This window comes from Spinacia oleracea, chromosome 2, assembly GCF_020520425.1.
Source record: "Spinacia oleracea cultivar Varoflay chromosome 2, BTI_SOV_V1, whole genome shotgun sequence".
Classification (NCBI taxonomy): domain Eukaryota; kingdom Viridiplantae; phylum Streptophyta; class Magnoliopsida; order Caryophyllales; family Amaranthaceae; genus Spinacia; species Spinacia oleracea.
In genome coordinates this window covers 54,647,292-54,660,718 of record NC_079488.1, presented here as the reverse complement: position 1 = coordinate 54,660,718, position 13,427 = coordinate 54,647,292, and positions in this window count along the sequence as shown.

The following is a 13,427-nucleotide window of genomic DNA, read 5'->3' as shown; positions in this document are numbered from 1 at the left end:
CGCTTGAATTCTTGAGGTCTTTGTGGATGGAAAGGAATGACTATAGGGATGTCACTAGTGTGCATTTTCGGTTGTTGAATCTTGATGTCCATTTAAGCATCCGTGATTTTGGTAGGATATTTGGTTTGTCAACTGAGCATAGTAGGAAGCCTGGGAATGCTCATAACAATTGTGAGATGTGGGGGAAATTGACCGGAAATAGTGAGCCCCCTAGTATGCAAAACTTACATGCTTCCAAGATACAACACCCCGTCCCCATTGTGTTTTACAGGTTTATGGGTTTCACTATCTTCGGGAGGGAGGAGAACCAGAACATTAGGGGTACCGAGTTGGAAATCCTAGGTGGTTATGTGTTGGAGGGGGAGAGTAGGTACAAGATGAACCTAGCCCACCACATGGTTTCCCACCTTTACTCGGTGGCCACTAGCAACCACACCACCCGCATCACCATTGGTGGGTTGATCACCCACATTGCTATGGCCACGGTGGGCTTTGTTAAGGCCAACCAGATTCCGGTATTGGGAAACAACTTGCTGGATTTGGCCTATTTTGCTGGTCTTCGCCGCTTGCAGGGCGAGAATGGGTTATTTCGCCCGGGTGCCATGTATTGGATGTTTGATGGGAGTAGGCTTTTCACCTTGCCTGACTCTCAAGGCCGCACCCGTTTAGACCCGGTCAGGCTCACTACTTGTTTGCTGGGGAGCAGCAGGAACCCGAGCCTCAACCCGACCCGCAGCCAGAGCTCCACCAGTTTGAGCCCGAGCCCCGCACCTACTTTAGGTGGGGGCGTCGTGAGAGTGAGGGGAGGCCACAGGGTGGCCCGACTCCAGATGAGGAGCAGCGCTCTATTCAGGAGCGGTTGGACAGGCTCGAGATCAGATTTGATCACTTTGAGAGTGATCACCAGCGAGCCATGTTCCCCATTTATGATCAGTACGCCAGGTAGGGCTATATTCCCCAGGATGCCCAGCACCCTTCCTGATTTACCTATCCCGCGGAGGGATATGGAGTTCCCGGTGCCATGGGCACTTTCACACCCACCCACTACTACGGTGGGAATGGAGAGGGCCCCAGCGGTCATGGTGGTCGTGGTGGTGATATGGATAGTGATGATGGTCAAGGCCATCAATGATGCTGAGGTTGATGGATATGGTTCGGTACCCCTTGAGCCAATGAGGACATTGTCTGATTTAGCTTGGGGGGGTGTTTCACTTACCTGTACATATTAGGTATGTTTTCTTTTCGTTCTGTATTTTCTTATTTTGGTGTGTTATTGCTTTCTAGATTAGTTTACCGCTTTGAAAAAAAATACAAAAATACAAAAATACGTTCCGATGAATGCAAAATCATGCTTCCCTGTGCCCCTTTGATTGATAATTGTTTTGATTCTTGGTATTTGATGACGAGCAATGTGGATGTGTTAGCCATGATTTGATATTCGATTACTTTGATGCCATGACATGAGTCAACACCGACTAACTATTTGTGGACTTGGTGCTTGGCTAGTTGACTTGGTTAGGAATGTGTGATAGTTTCCTGGTGTGTCGTTGATTTTGAGTATTGGTTTGCAACTATTAGTAATGTTTTATGACTCATATACATGCACATTGAGGAGGACGAAAGCATTTTTTCTATTTAGGTAGCCTTCAGATGAAATTAGATACATTTGTTCCCTCCTTTTTCTACCCATGTTGTTGCTTGTGCCCTTTATTCGGTGACTAACCATATTATAAGCCCATGAAAGCCCCATTTGGGGGAGCTAATAGTAGTGAGGTGAAGGAGTTGTAGTGTGGTACTTTCGAGCATAGTGAGTATTAGAAAAAGGGAGTTCTTCTTATCATGTTTGTTGTTTGAAAAAGAAAAAACAATGAGTTGAAAAATGAAAGAGATGAGAAGAATAGAAAATGCGAAGGTTTCTAAAAGAAAGAAAAAAAAAAGATTGAAAAGAAAAAAAAAAAGAGAAAAATTCGTTACTCTCAGAAAAATTTCAAAGCATTGTTTCACTCAAGAATTGTAAGTTCATATCTTTATGAGTGGTTGGTCATAATTGTGAAAAAAGGCAATAAAGTATGGTGTAGTTTGTTTGTTGTTTTATCATGTGTTGAGTGGGAGAGTTGTGGTCATTATTTTTGGTTGATAATGGTTTTGCTAGGATTTATGCTCCCCAAAGCCAAGGCTTAAAGCTCACATTTTACCCAAATTTACCGCACCTTTACCTAAGCCTATCATTACAAGCTTTGAAGACCTTTCGACCTTTGTGCATAGAGTCGTATTAATATGAAAGTAGTTGTTTATCAATGCAAGTTATGACGTGACACATTTCGAGTCGACTACTAGGTTGAGTGTATGCTTTTTCTAGACACATGAGTGTTGTGAGTTTGGGAGGGCATTGTTCACTTATATGTTGGGAGGAGAGCGAACTGGTACATCTTTTACACCCCACATAAATGAGTGACGAGTGTGTGAGCATTAGTCTTGAATTCCATTGTGCACTTGTGGTTCGCTTTGCGTGACGATTGTTAGGGAGGATTTGTGGTTGCGTGGATTTGATTGGTTGACATTGATGCATGCTCGTTGAATTTTGCCATGAATTGTGTCTTTCGTTTTGAAATATGTTTAGGGTGAAGTTGATCTTGTATTCATTGATGATTTCCTTGCTTAGGGACAAGCAAGGATCTATCTTGGGGGAGTTTGATATGTGTGTTTTATATTGAGTTTTACTCCCGTCCCTTAGTACTTTTATGCATCAAATGAGCTCTTAGGAGCCGTTTTTAGTACTAATATGTGTTATTAAGTGTGCCTTGAGTTTCAGGATTACTTAGTGAGAAATTGGTCTTTTTAGACCCGTTTCATGGTGATTTAGGCCACGACACGTTCCCGAGGAAGTTCGGGACCACTATCGTCAACTTTCGGGAGCCTTAGATGCTTACGGTTGAGCCCCACGAGTTAGACTCGGTGATGTGGGCGAAAGATGATGACTTTTGCAAATCGCCCTTTGAGCGGAGGGCGAAATGAGAAGACCGGGCGAAATAAAAGGAAATTGAAGTCGTCGACGGCGCCCGATCGGGCGGGCTTCGCCTGGTCCGGATCGGGCGGTCATCATGGGCACTGAACTGGACTTTTTGCAACCGCCCGATCGGGCGGAATTTGGCCCGATCGGGCCGACTATCGAGCAGGATGCCCGATCTGGCGGCCCTTCACCCGATCGGGCGACGCCAACCCCCCTGCACTTGTGCGCGTGTTTTAATTCCGGTTTTTGGCTTGTATTTTGGGCAAACTATAAATACTAGCCCCTTATATTTTTAGTGGTATTCATTATTCTAGTATTGACACTTAGTTTTATTTTTCTTAAGCTTAGTTTATTCTCTCTAAATTATTCCAAACACTTATTTTTAGTTTCAATCAAAGCTTTAATTTTTCGTTCATCCTTTCGTTCTTCATTTAGGTATTGATTTCTATCTTGCTTTGTTAATTGCTTTTGATCATGTTTCCCATTAAATTAATTGCTTTGCTATTTGTTAGTATGAGTGAGTAGTTTAATTTCTAGGGTTTAGGGGATCCATGAATGCATGATTAGGATTAAATGTGGACTTGATTATTGATTAAGTTGATTGTAATTTCTATAGCTTATTATAATTGCTCATCAATTCTGTTCGGCCGGACTATTTTGATTTGAGTTTGATTAACCTTAGATTATGCGCCGAGAGGTATAAATCTAATGTTTTTGGTCTGTGGCTATTAGATAGGAATTATTTCTGGTACATAGCGAGAGCCTGCTAGTTATATTATCCTAAGGAATTCATAAGATTCGAGAGATGCATGTTTTCCTAGTTATGATTGTTAATTGATTGTTGTTGTCCGTTATCTGACAGGCTAAAGTCGTATCACCTAATCAAAAATAACCTAAGGTCCACTAGCTAGGTAGCAAGGGAAGTCAGGATCGAATCCACAGGGAGACAGACGTTCTTTCTACTATTAATTAATTAAACTAAACTATTGGGAACAAGATTTGGTTGATTGTTGTAAACTAAGACTACGAACGATAATTAAATAAGTATGAATCAATATATTAAGGAAATCTAGGGCATAGGTTCACCAGCAATTAACAATCCAGGGCAATGAACAATCACGATAATCAACAAAGTAATTAATTAGACTATCATGCTCTCTCGAATCGATACTAGTCATAGACTTAGAATTAACGGGCTCTCGCTACTTATTAATCCCAATTCTACCTATTGACACAAGCCTAAACATCAAATTGCATCTCTCGAATCTGAACTTGATATTGCATAACTACACAATTAAACCTGCGCAAATCTAATTGAATAGTGGAATAAACCAATCAATAGGAATTAATCACAATGGCAACAATCACAATTATTCAATATCCCATCATATTAATTCATGGATCCCCAAACCCTAGAAATTAGACTACTCAAGCATGTTGACAATAAACAAAGCAATTAGCATAATTGAAAACATAACTAAAGCAAAAGAAATGAATGAAATAAAGAACAATACCTAATTGAAGAACAATGGAATAATAAAGTTTGAACCTTTGATTGGAAATAAAACTAAGTGTTTGGGACAATTTAGAGAGAAAACTAAGCTTAGGAAAATAAACTAAGTGTTTTATACTAGAAAAATAAGGTGTCCTCTAAAAATAATTAAAGCTTGTTTATATAGTTTGCCAAAATAAAGCCTAAACAACGGAAAGTAAATGCGCGAAAAACTGTTGGAGGTTGGCGTCGCCCGATCGGGCGATCCACTCGATAGTCGGCCCGATCGGGCCAAAATCCGCCCGATCGGGCGGATTGTGAACTCTCCACATAGGCTTCCGGATGACCGCCCGATCCGGATCGGGCGAGCTGCGCCCGATCGGGCGCGCGTTGATGAGTCCAATTCGCTTTAATTCCGCCCGATGGTTGCATTTCGCCCTCAGCTCCCAGGGCGATTTGCAATCTTCAATATAACTCGCCCATATCACTGAGTCTAACTCTCGGGGCTCAACCATAAGCATCCAAAGCTCCCGAAAGTCGACGATGGAGGTCCCGAACTTCCTCGGGCTCATATAGTGGCCTAGATCAACATGAAACGGGTCTAAAAAGACCAATTTCTCATAATCAAACCTGAAACTCAAGGCACACTCAATAACACACATTAGTACTAGAAACGGCTCCTAAGAGCACGTTTGACACATAAAAGTACTAAGGGACGGGGGTAAAAATACTATATAAAACATGCATATCAAACCTCCCCAAGCTAGATCCTTGCTTGTCCCTAAACAAGGAAATCATCGATGAACACAAAACCAACTTCACCCCCAACATAATTCAAAATGAAAAACATAATTCGAGGCAAAATCCAACAAGCATGCATCAATGTCAACCAATCAAATTCATTCAATCGCCAATCCACCTTAACAATCGTCACGCAAAGCGAACCACAAATGCACATTGGAATTCAAGACTAGTGCTCACACACTCGTCACTCATTTATGTGGCGGATAAAAGATGTACCCGTTCGCTCCCCTCCCAACATATAAGTGAACAATGCCCTCCCAAACTCGCACACTCGTGTGTCTAGAAAAACATACACTCAACCTAGTAGTCGACTCGGAATGTGTCATGTCATAACTTGCATTGATAAACAACTACTTTCACATTAATACAACTCTATGCACAAAGGTCGGAAGGTCTTTCAAGCTTGTAATGTTAGGCTTAGGTAAGGGTGTGGTAAATTTGGGTAAAATGTGAGCTTAAAGCCTTGGCTTTGTGGAGCATAAATCCTAAATAAATCCATGATCAATCACAAATAATGACCACAACTCTCCCACTCAACACATGAATAAAACAACAAACAAACCACACTATACTTTCTTGCCTTGATTTCACAAATATAACCAATCACTCATGAAGATAAGAAATTGTAATACCGGAGTGACAAAAGCTTGAATTATTTTGAGAATAACGATTTTTTTTTTTTTTTGCTCAATCTCTTTTTTTTTCTTTTTTCTTTTTTTTTCCTTCTTTTGGAACCTTCACATTTTTTTATTCTCCTCATCTCATTCATTTTTCAGCTCATTTTTTTTTCAACAACAATCATGATAAGAAGAACTTCCCTTTTCAATACTCAATATGCTCAAAATGTACCACACTACAACTCCCTCACCTCACTACTATTAGCTCCCCCAATCTAGGCTTGGGACTAGTAACCAATGGGGTTTTCATGGGCTTGTAATATGGTTAGTCACCGAATAAAGGGCACAAGCACAACATGGGTAGAAAAAGAGGGAACAAATATATATAAATTCATCTGAAGGCTACCTAAATAGAAAAATGCCTTCGTCCTCCACAATGTGCATGTATATGAGTCATAAAACACTACTAATAGTTGCAAACCAATACTCAAAATCAATGACACACCAGGAAGCTATCATACATCCTAACCAAGTCAACTAGTCAAGCACCAAGTCTACAAGTAGTTAGTCGGAGTTGACTCATGTTTAGGCATCAAAATAATCGAATATCAAATCATGGCTAACACATCTACATTGCCCATCATCAAATACCAAGAATCAAAACAATTTCCGATCAAGGGGCACAGGGAAGCATGATATTGTATTCATCGGAACGTATTTTTGTATTTTTTTCAAAGCAATAAACTACTCTACAAAGCAATAAACACACCAAAGAAACACACCAAAATAAAGAAATGCGAAAAGAAAAGAAAAACATACCTACAATGTACAAGTAATGTGAAACCCCCTCAAACCAAATCAGACAATGTCCTCATTGGCTCAAGGGGTATCGAACCAACTCGATCCTCATCATCATCAGTGACGGCCATGGCCGCCATCATCATCATCATCATCATCACCATCATCTCTGCCACCATGCCCGCTAGGACCCGCTCCCCACCCTCCGTACTGGGTAGGTGTGAAGGTGCCCATAGAACCCGGAGCTCCATATCCCTCCGCGGGATAGGTATACCAGGTAGGGTGCTCATAATCTGGGGCAATGTAGCCCTGCCTGGCATACTGATCGTAGAATGGGAACATGGTCCTCTGGTGATCAGCTGCGAACTCCTGGAAACCGAGCTCAAGTCTGCTCAACCGCTCATGAATGGACCCCTGCTCCTCATCTACTACCGGGCCACCCTGGGGCCTCCCCGCGTCTCGACGCCCCCTCCTAAAGTAGGTGCGAGGCTCTGGCTGGTACTGGTGGGGCTCTGGCTGTGGGTCAGGCTGAGGCTGGGGGTCAGGCTGAGGCTCTTGCCCAATTCCAACATATAAGTAATGAGCCTGACCGGGTCTGAAACTAGTGCGGCCCTGAGGGTCAGGCAAGGTGAAAAGCCTGTTTCCCTCAAACATCCAATACATGGCTCCCGACCTAAACAACCCGTGCTCCCCCTGTAGCCGATGGAGTCCAGCAAAGTAAGCCAAGTCAAGCAGGTTTCTACCCAGAACTGGAGTCTGGTTAGCCTCAGTAAAGTTGGCCGTGGCCATGGCTATGTGGGTGATCAACCCACCAATGGTAATGCGAGTAGTATGGGTGGAAGTGGCTATGGAATAGAATTGGGAGGCCATATGATGTGCAAGGTTCATTTTGTAGCCATCCTCCCCTTCTAAAACGTAGCCACCTAGAATCTCAAGCTCCGTACTCCTAATATTTTGGGTCTCATCCCTACCAAAGATCGTAAATCCCAGAAACCTGTAGAAGACAATAGGGACCGGGTGTTGTATCTTGGAAGCATGCAAATGTTGCATACTCCCGGGATTGGCATTACCCGTAAGCTTTCCCCACATGGTGCAGTTATTATGGGTTTCCTTAGGTTTCCTACTATAGGTGGTAGACAATCCAAAAATCCTACCAAAATCAGCTAAACTCATGGTGTAAGTTCGGTTCATCACACGAAATTGAACCGACGACACGGTTCGATAACCATCTCTACGCACATTGAAACTACTCAAAAATTCCAGAGTTAACCGTCTAAATGTGAGACGGAGCATGCTATACATGTTTCTCATACCAACACCAACAAAGACACGCTTGACATCACTTTCTATACCCATTTCATGTAAAGATTTTTGGCATATAAAGCGAGTAGGGATTACCTCCCTCAATTTGAGGTGGATGAATCGTGCTCGTTGCTCCTCCGTAACAAAAATGACATCCGGAAAATCTGTGTCGGGCTCGAATTGCGGCGGCGGAGGTGGTGGTGTCGGTTCCCGAGCTCGGCTTGTCGAAGCTTCATGCTGATTTCTTGGTACCCTTGTGCATTTCCTTTGTGGTCGGTTTGCCATTGATGAAAATCTGATTTTTTTGAGGTTTTTGAGCTTTTTGGGGTGAATTTGGGGATTTTGTGGGGATTGGAGGAAACTGAAATTGGTTTGGTATAGGTTGTAGAGGATGATGAGAGGATGATTTTGATGAAAAAATTGTTGAATTTGGTGGAGATTTGAGGGAGATATGGTGGTTGGAAGTATTTGGAGGTTGGGGTTTAATGGAGGAAGTGAGAGAAAGTTAGGTTGAAGATGAAGAGGAAGTGAAGAAAGAAAGAGGAATCCGTGGGTTATGTCGCTGAAATCGCGTTTCGCCCGATCGGGCAACATTTCGCCCGATCGGGCGGTTTGCGACCCTTTTCTTCTGATCCGTGCTCGCCCGATCGGGCGCACCTCGCCCGATCCGGATCGGGCGATTTGCGAATGCCTCTTTTCTTGACTTTTTCTTGCCCAGAATTCTTCCTTGACTTTTTCACGAACTTTTCCTCAACCGCCCGATCGGGCAAAATAATTTCGCCCGATCGGGCAAACCACTCGCCTTCAACGCCCGATCGGGCAGACCATCGCCCGACACGGGCATTCCACTCGCCAGACCGCCCGATCGGGCATGCTGCGCCCGATCGGGCACCGAGAAGCTGCATTAAATTCATCCGTGCGCGCCCGATCGGGCGCACCTCGCCCGATTCGGATCGGGCGGTCTGCAGCATGCTTGGCCTTGTACGTAATTTCACTTTCTTGAACTTGGAGCTTTAAGCCTGCACATTATTAAACACCCAAACAACGTAATGCCCTCTTCTCACCTCTCTAACACCAAAAACAATACTTAAACACACTTAGGTATGGGAAAAGACTAACTAAACACACACAATAGAATCAAAAATCAAACTTATACAACTAAAGAGATAAAATACGGGTTGCCTCCCGCAAAGCGCTGGTTTATTTCTAGGTCCCGCCCGACCTTGTTACCTTGAATATGCAGTCTATGAGGCGGAGGGATTGAGGTGATGGACCTCAACCACTCCTACAGTAGCCCCATCATGGTACAACTTCAAACGTTGCCTGTTGACCTTGAATCGTTCACCATTATCATTCTCTACTTCAACAGACCCAAACTTTCTTACCATAGTCACGGTGAACGGCCCAGACCACCTAGACTTAAGTTTTCCAGGAAATAACTTAAGCCTAGAGTTAAAAAATAGAACCTTGTCGCCCACCGCGAACTCTCTATGCAAAATGTGATTGTCGTGCCACTTCTTGGTCATTTCCTTATAAATCCGGGCACTATCATAGGCTTGTAGTCGGAATTCATCGAGCTCACCCAATTGAAGTAACCGCTTCTCACCGGCTAGCTTTGCATCCATGTTGAGCTATTTGATTGCCCAATAAGCCTTGTACTCCATTTCTACTGGTAAGTGACATGCCTTGCCATACACCAACCGATACGGGGAGGTACCAATAGGTGTCTTAAAGGCGGTTCTGTATGCCCATAGAGTATCATCTAGCTTATCGCTCCAATCCTTCCTAGACTTCGCCACCACTTTCTCAAGGATAGATTTGATCTCTCGGTTGGAGACCTCAACTTGACCACTCGTCTGAGGGTGGTAGGATAGCCCAGTGCGGTGATAAACCCCATACTTGCGCAGGAGCGCATCCAGATGCTTTTCATGGAAGTGTGACCCTCCATCACTAATCAAAGCGCGCGGAACCCCGAATCTCGGAAAGATGATTTTCTTGAACAGAGAAATGACTGTCTTTGCATCGTTGGTAGGTGAGGCAACGGCTTCCACCCACTTTGACACATAATCTATAGCAACAAGGATATACAAGTTACCCTTGGACGATGGGAATGGTCCCATGTAATCAATTCCCCACACATCGAAAATTTCAACCTCAAGGATCCCGTTCTGTGGCATCTCATACCTCCTCGAAATAGTGCCGGCCCTCTGGCACGCATCACAAGCCATAATGAAAGCCTGTGCATCCTTGAACATAGTAGGCCAGTAAAAACCACATTGTGACAGCTTAGCGTTTGTTTTAGACGGTCCATGGTGACCACCATAAGGTGAAGAATGACACCTACTGATAACACCTTGAACTTCCCATTCTGGAATACAACGCTTGTACAACCCTTCAGCAGTCTCACGAAACAAATAAGGGTCGTCCCAAAAGTAAAACCGGACATCATGTAGGAATTTCTTCTTCTGTTGATATGTAAGATCGGCCGGAAGAATTCCCCCCACAATGTAGTTAGCAAAATCTGCGAACCATGGTGACTGACTGGCAAGTGCAAGTAAATGATCATCCGGAAATGAATCATCAATCGGTGTAGATCCCTTACCATCGTCATACCTCAATCTAGACAAGTGATCTGCAACCACATTCTCAGCCCCTTTCTTGTCGCGGATCTCTAGATCAAACTCCTGTAGCAGTAGTATCCATCGAATAAGCCTAGGCTTGGCTTCCTTCTTAGAGAGAAGATACTTAAGGGCCGCATGGTCAGTATAGACTATCACCTTGGATCCAATCAGATAGGTGCGGAATTTATCCAAGGCATAGACTATAGCTAGAAGCTCCTTCTCAGTAGTAGAATAATTAATTTGATCTTCATCTAAGGTCTTACTTGCATAATAGATGGCATGTAAAACCTTCTCCTTTCTCTGACCCAAAACTGCCCCAACTGCATAATCACTTGCATCACACATTATCTCGAACGGAAGATCCCATTCGGGAGAACGAATGATGGGAGCCGAAATCAGTGTCTGTTTAATCCTGTCAAAGGCCTCAAGACAAGCATCAGTAAACACAAACGGGGCATCCTTGAGGAGGAGCTGGGTAAGTGGTTTAACAATTTTAGAAAAATCCTTGATAAAGCGGCGATAAAATCCCGCATGACCAAGAAAACTTCTAACACACTTCACATTAACTGGAGGGGGAAATTTTTCAATCACTTGGACCTTAGCTCGATCCACCTGAATGCCCTTATCAGATATCAAATGTCCCAAGACCACCCCTTCAGTAACCATGAAATGACACTTTTCCCAGTTCAAGACTAAATTACACTCTTCACATCTTTTCAAGACTTTAGTCAGATTTAGCAAGCAAGAATCAAAAGAAGTACCATAGACACTAAAATCGTCCATAAACACTTCCATGATAGACTCAATAAAATCAGAAGAGATACTCATCATGCAACGTTGGAAAGTAGCGGGTGCATTACACAGACCAAAAGGCATCCTACGACATGCAAAGGTACCATAGGGACAGGTGAATGTGGTCTTTTCCTGGTCGTCTGGATGTATGGGAATTTGAAAGAAGCCAGAATAACCATCCAGATAACAGAAAAACTTGTGACAAGCTAGCCTTTCTAACATTTGATCAATGAAGGGAAGGGGAAAATGGTCCTTTTTAGTAGCAACATTAAGACGTCTATAATCAATGCACATGCACCAACCTGTGACTACCCTAGTTGGTATCAACTCATTTTTTTCATTTCTCACCACAGTTGTCCCCCCTTTCTTAGGCACTACCTGAACAAGACTCACCCACTTTGAATCAGACACAGCATATACAATACCCGCATCAAGCAATTTCATAACTTCAGCTTTTACAACATCTTGCATGACAGGGTTCAAACGACGTTGGGGTTGGATGCATGGTTTATGATTTTCATCTAGATGTATCCTATGCATACAAAAGTCAGGGCTAATACCCATTAAATCATCAATACTGTACCCAATGGCCTTTTTGTGCCTTTTCAACACAACAAGAAGTTGGGATAACTGGTCTGCGTCAAGTGCAGTACTGACGATCACAGGGAAAAGTTGTTCATCATCTAAAAACGCATACTTAAGGTTAGCAGGAAGAGGCTTAAGATCGGGTTTCTTTACCTCTTTAAAAGAATAAACCGGCCGAACTAAGCTCTTCAATTTGGTGCTCTCCGGCTCAGATTCTCCACCATTAAGAGCCAACTCCAGAGCATCCACTTCAGCACTCCAAGAACTGCTATCACCTGCAGAAGACTCACAACAAAGCACTGCCTCCAAAGGGTCTCTTTCGAGAACTTGGGAGACGTTATCACGAGTAATAAAATCAACTACATCTATGCGATAGCATTGTTCCTCCTCTAGCCTGAGACTTTTTAAGGCACTATTCAGATTAAAAGTCACCTTATCATCCCCAACATAAAAAGTCAATTTCCCACTTTTAACATCAATGACTGCCCCCGCCGTGTGAAGGAAGGGTCTACCTAAGATTATGGGAATTTGAGAATCCTCCTACATGTCTAGTACTACAAAGTCTACAGGTATATAGAATTTACCTACTCTAACAGGGACGTCCTCTGAAACACCTAAGGGGTATTTGACAGAACGGTCGACCATTTGTAGAGTGATATTAGTAACCTTAAGCTCACCCATATTCAGTTTAGTATAGACAGACAAAGGCATGACAGACACACTAGCACCTAAATCACATAAAGCCTTATCAATAAATACAGTGCCAATGTTACATGGGATGGAAAAACTCCCGGGGTCTTTAAGTTTAGGTGGAGACTTATTTTGCAAATAAGCACTACATTCCTCAGTGAAAGCTACAGTCTCTACCTCACAAAAAGCACGTTTCCTGGTCAAAATATCTTTCATGAATTTAGCATAAGCAGGAACCTGTAAAATTAATTCAGTAAAAGGAACCGTTACCTGCAAATTTTTGACCACTTCCAAGAATCTGCCAAACTGCTTGTCTAGCTTATTCTTGAGTTGTCGGTTTGGGAAGGGGAGTGCAATAGGTGGTACTTGAATATCTGCCCCCTTCTTAACCTCAGTTGTAGCCTCATTCTCATTGACTACCTTTTCAGCTTCCTTTTCATCCATAACTATCTTCGGGATTTCCTCACTGACCAGATCACTAGCAGACACCCCAGAATCAACCTCAACAGGCATAGAAGTACCATCATAATCCCTACCACTCCTCAATGTAATTGCATTAGCAGTCTCCCTATTTTCGGGCTGTGAAGGAAATTGGCCTGGTGGCCTCCCTGCAATAGTAGTAGCCATCTGTGCCAACTGTGTATCAATGATCTTGTTGTGAGCAGTAAGAGCATCGATCTTTGCATCCTTTTCACTTAGAGATTTTTGCATTTGTA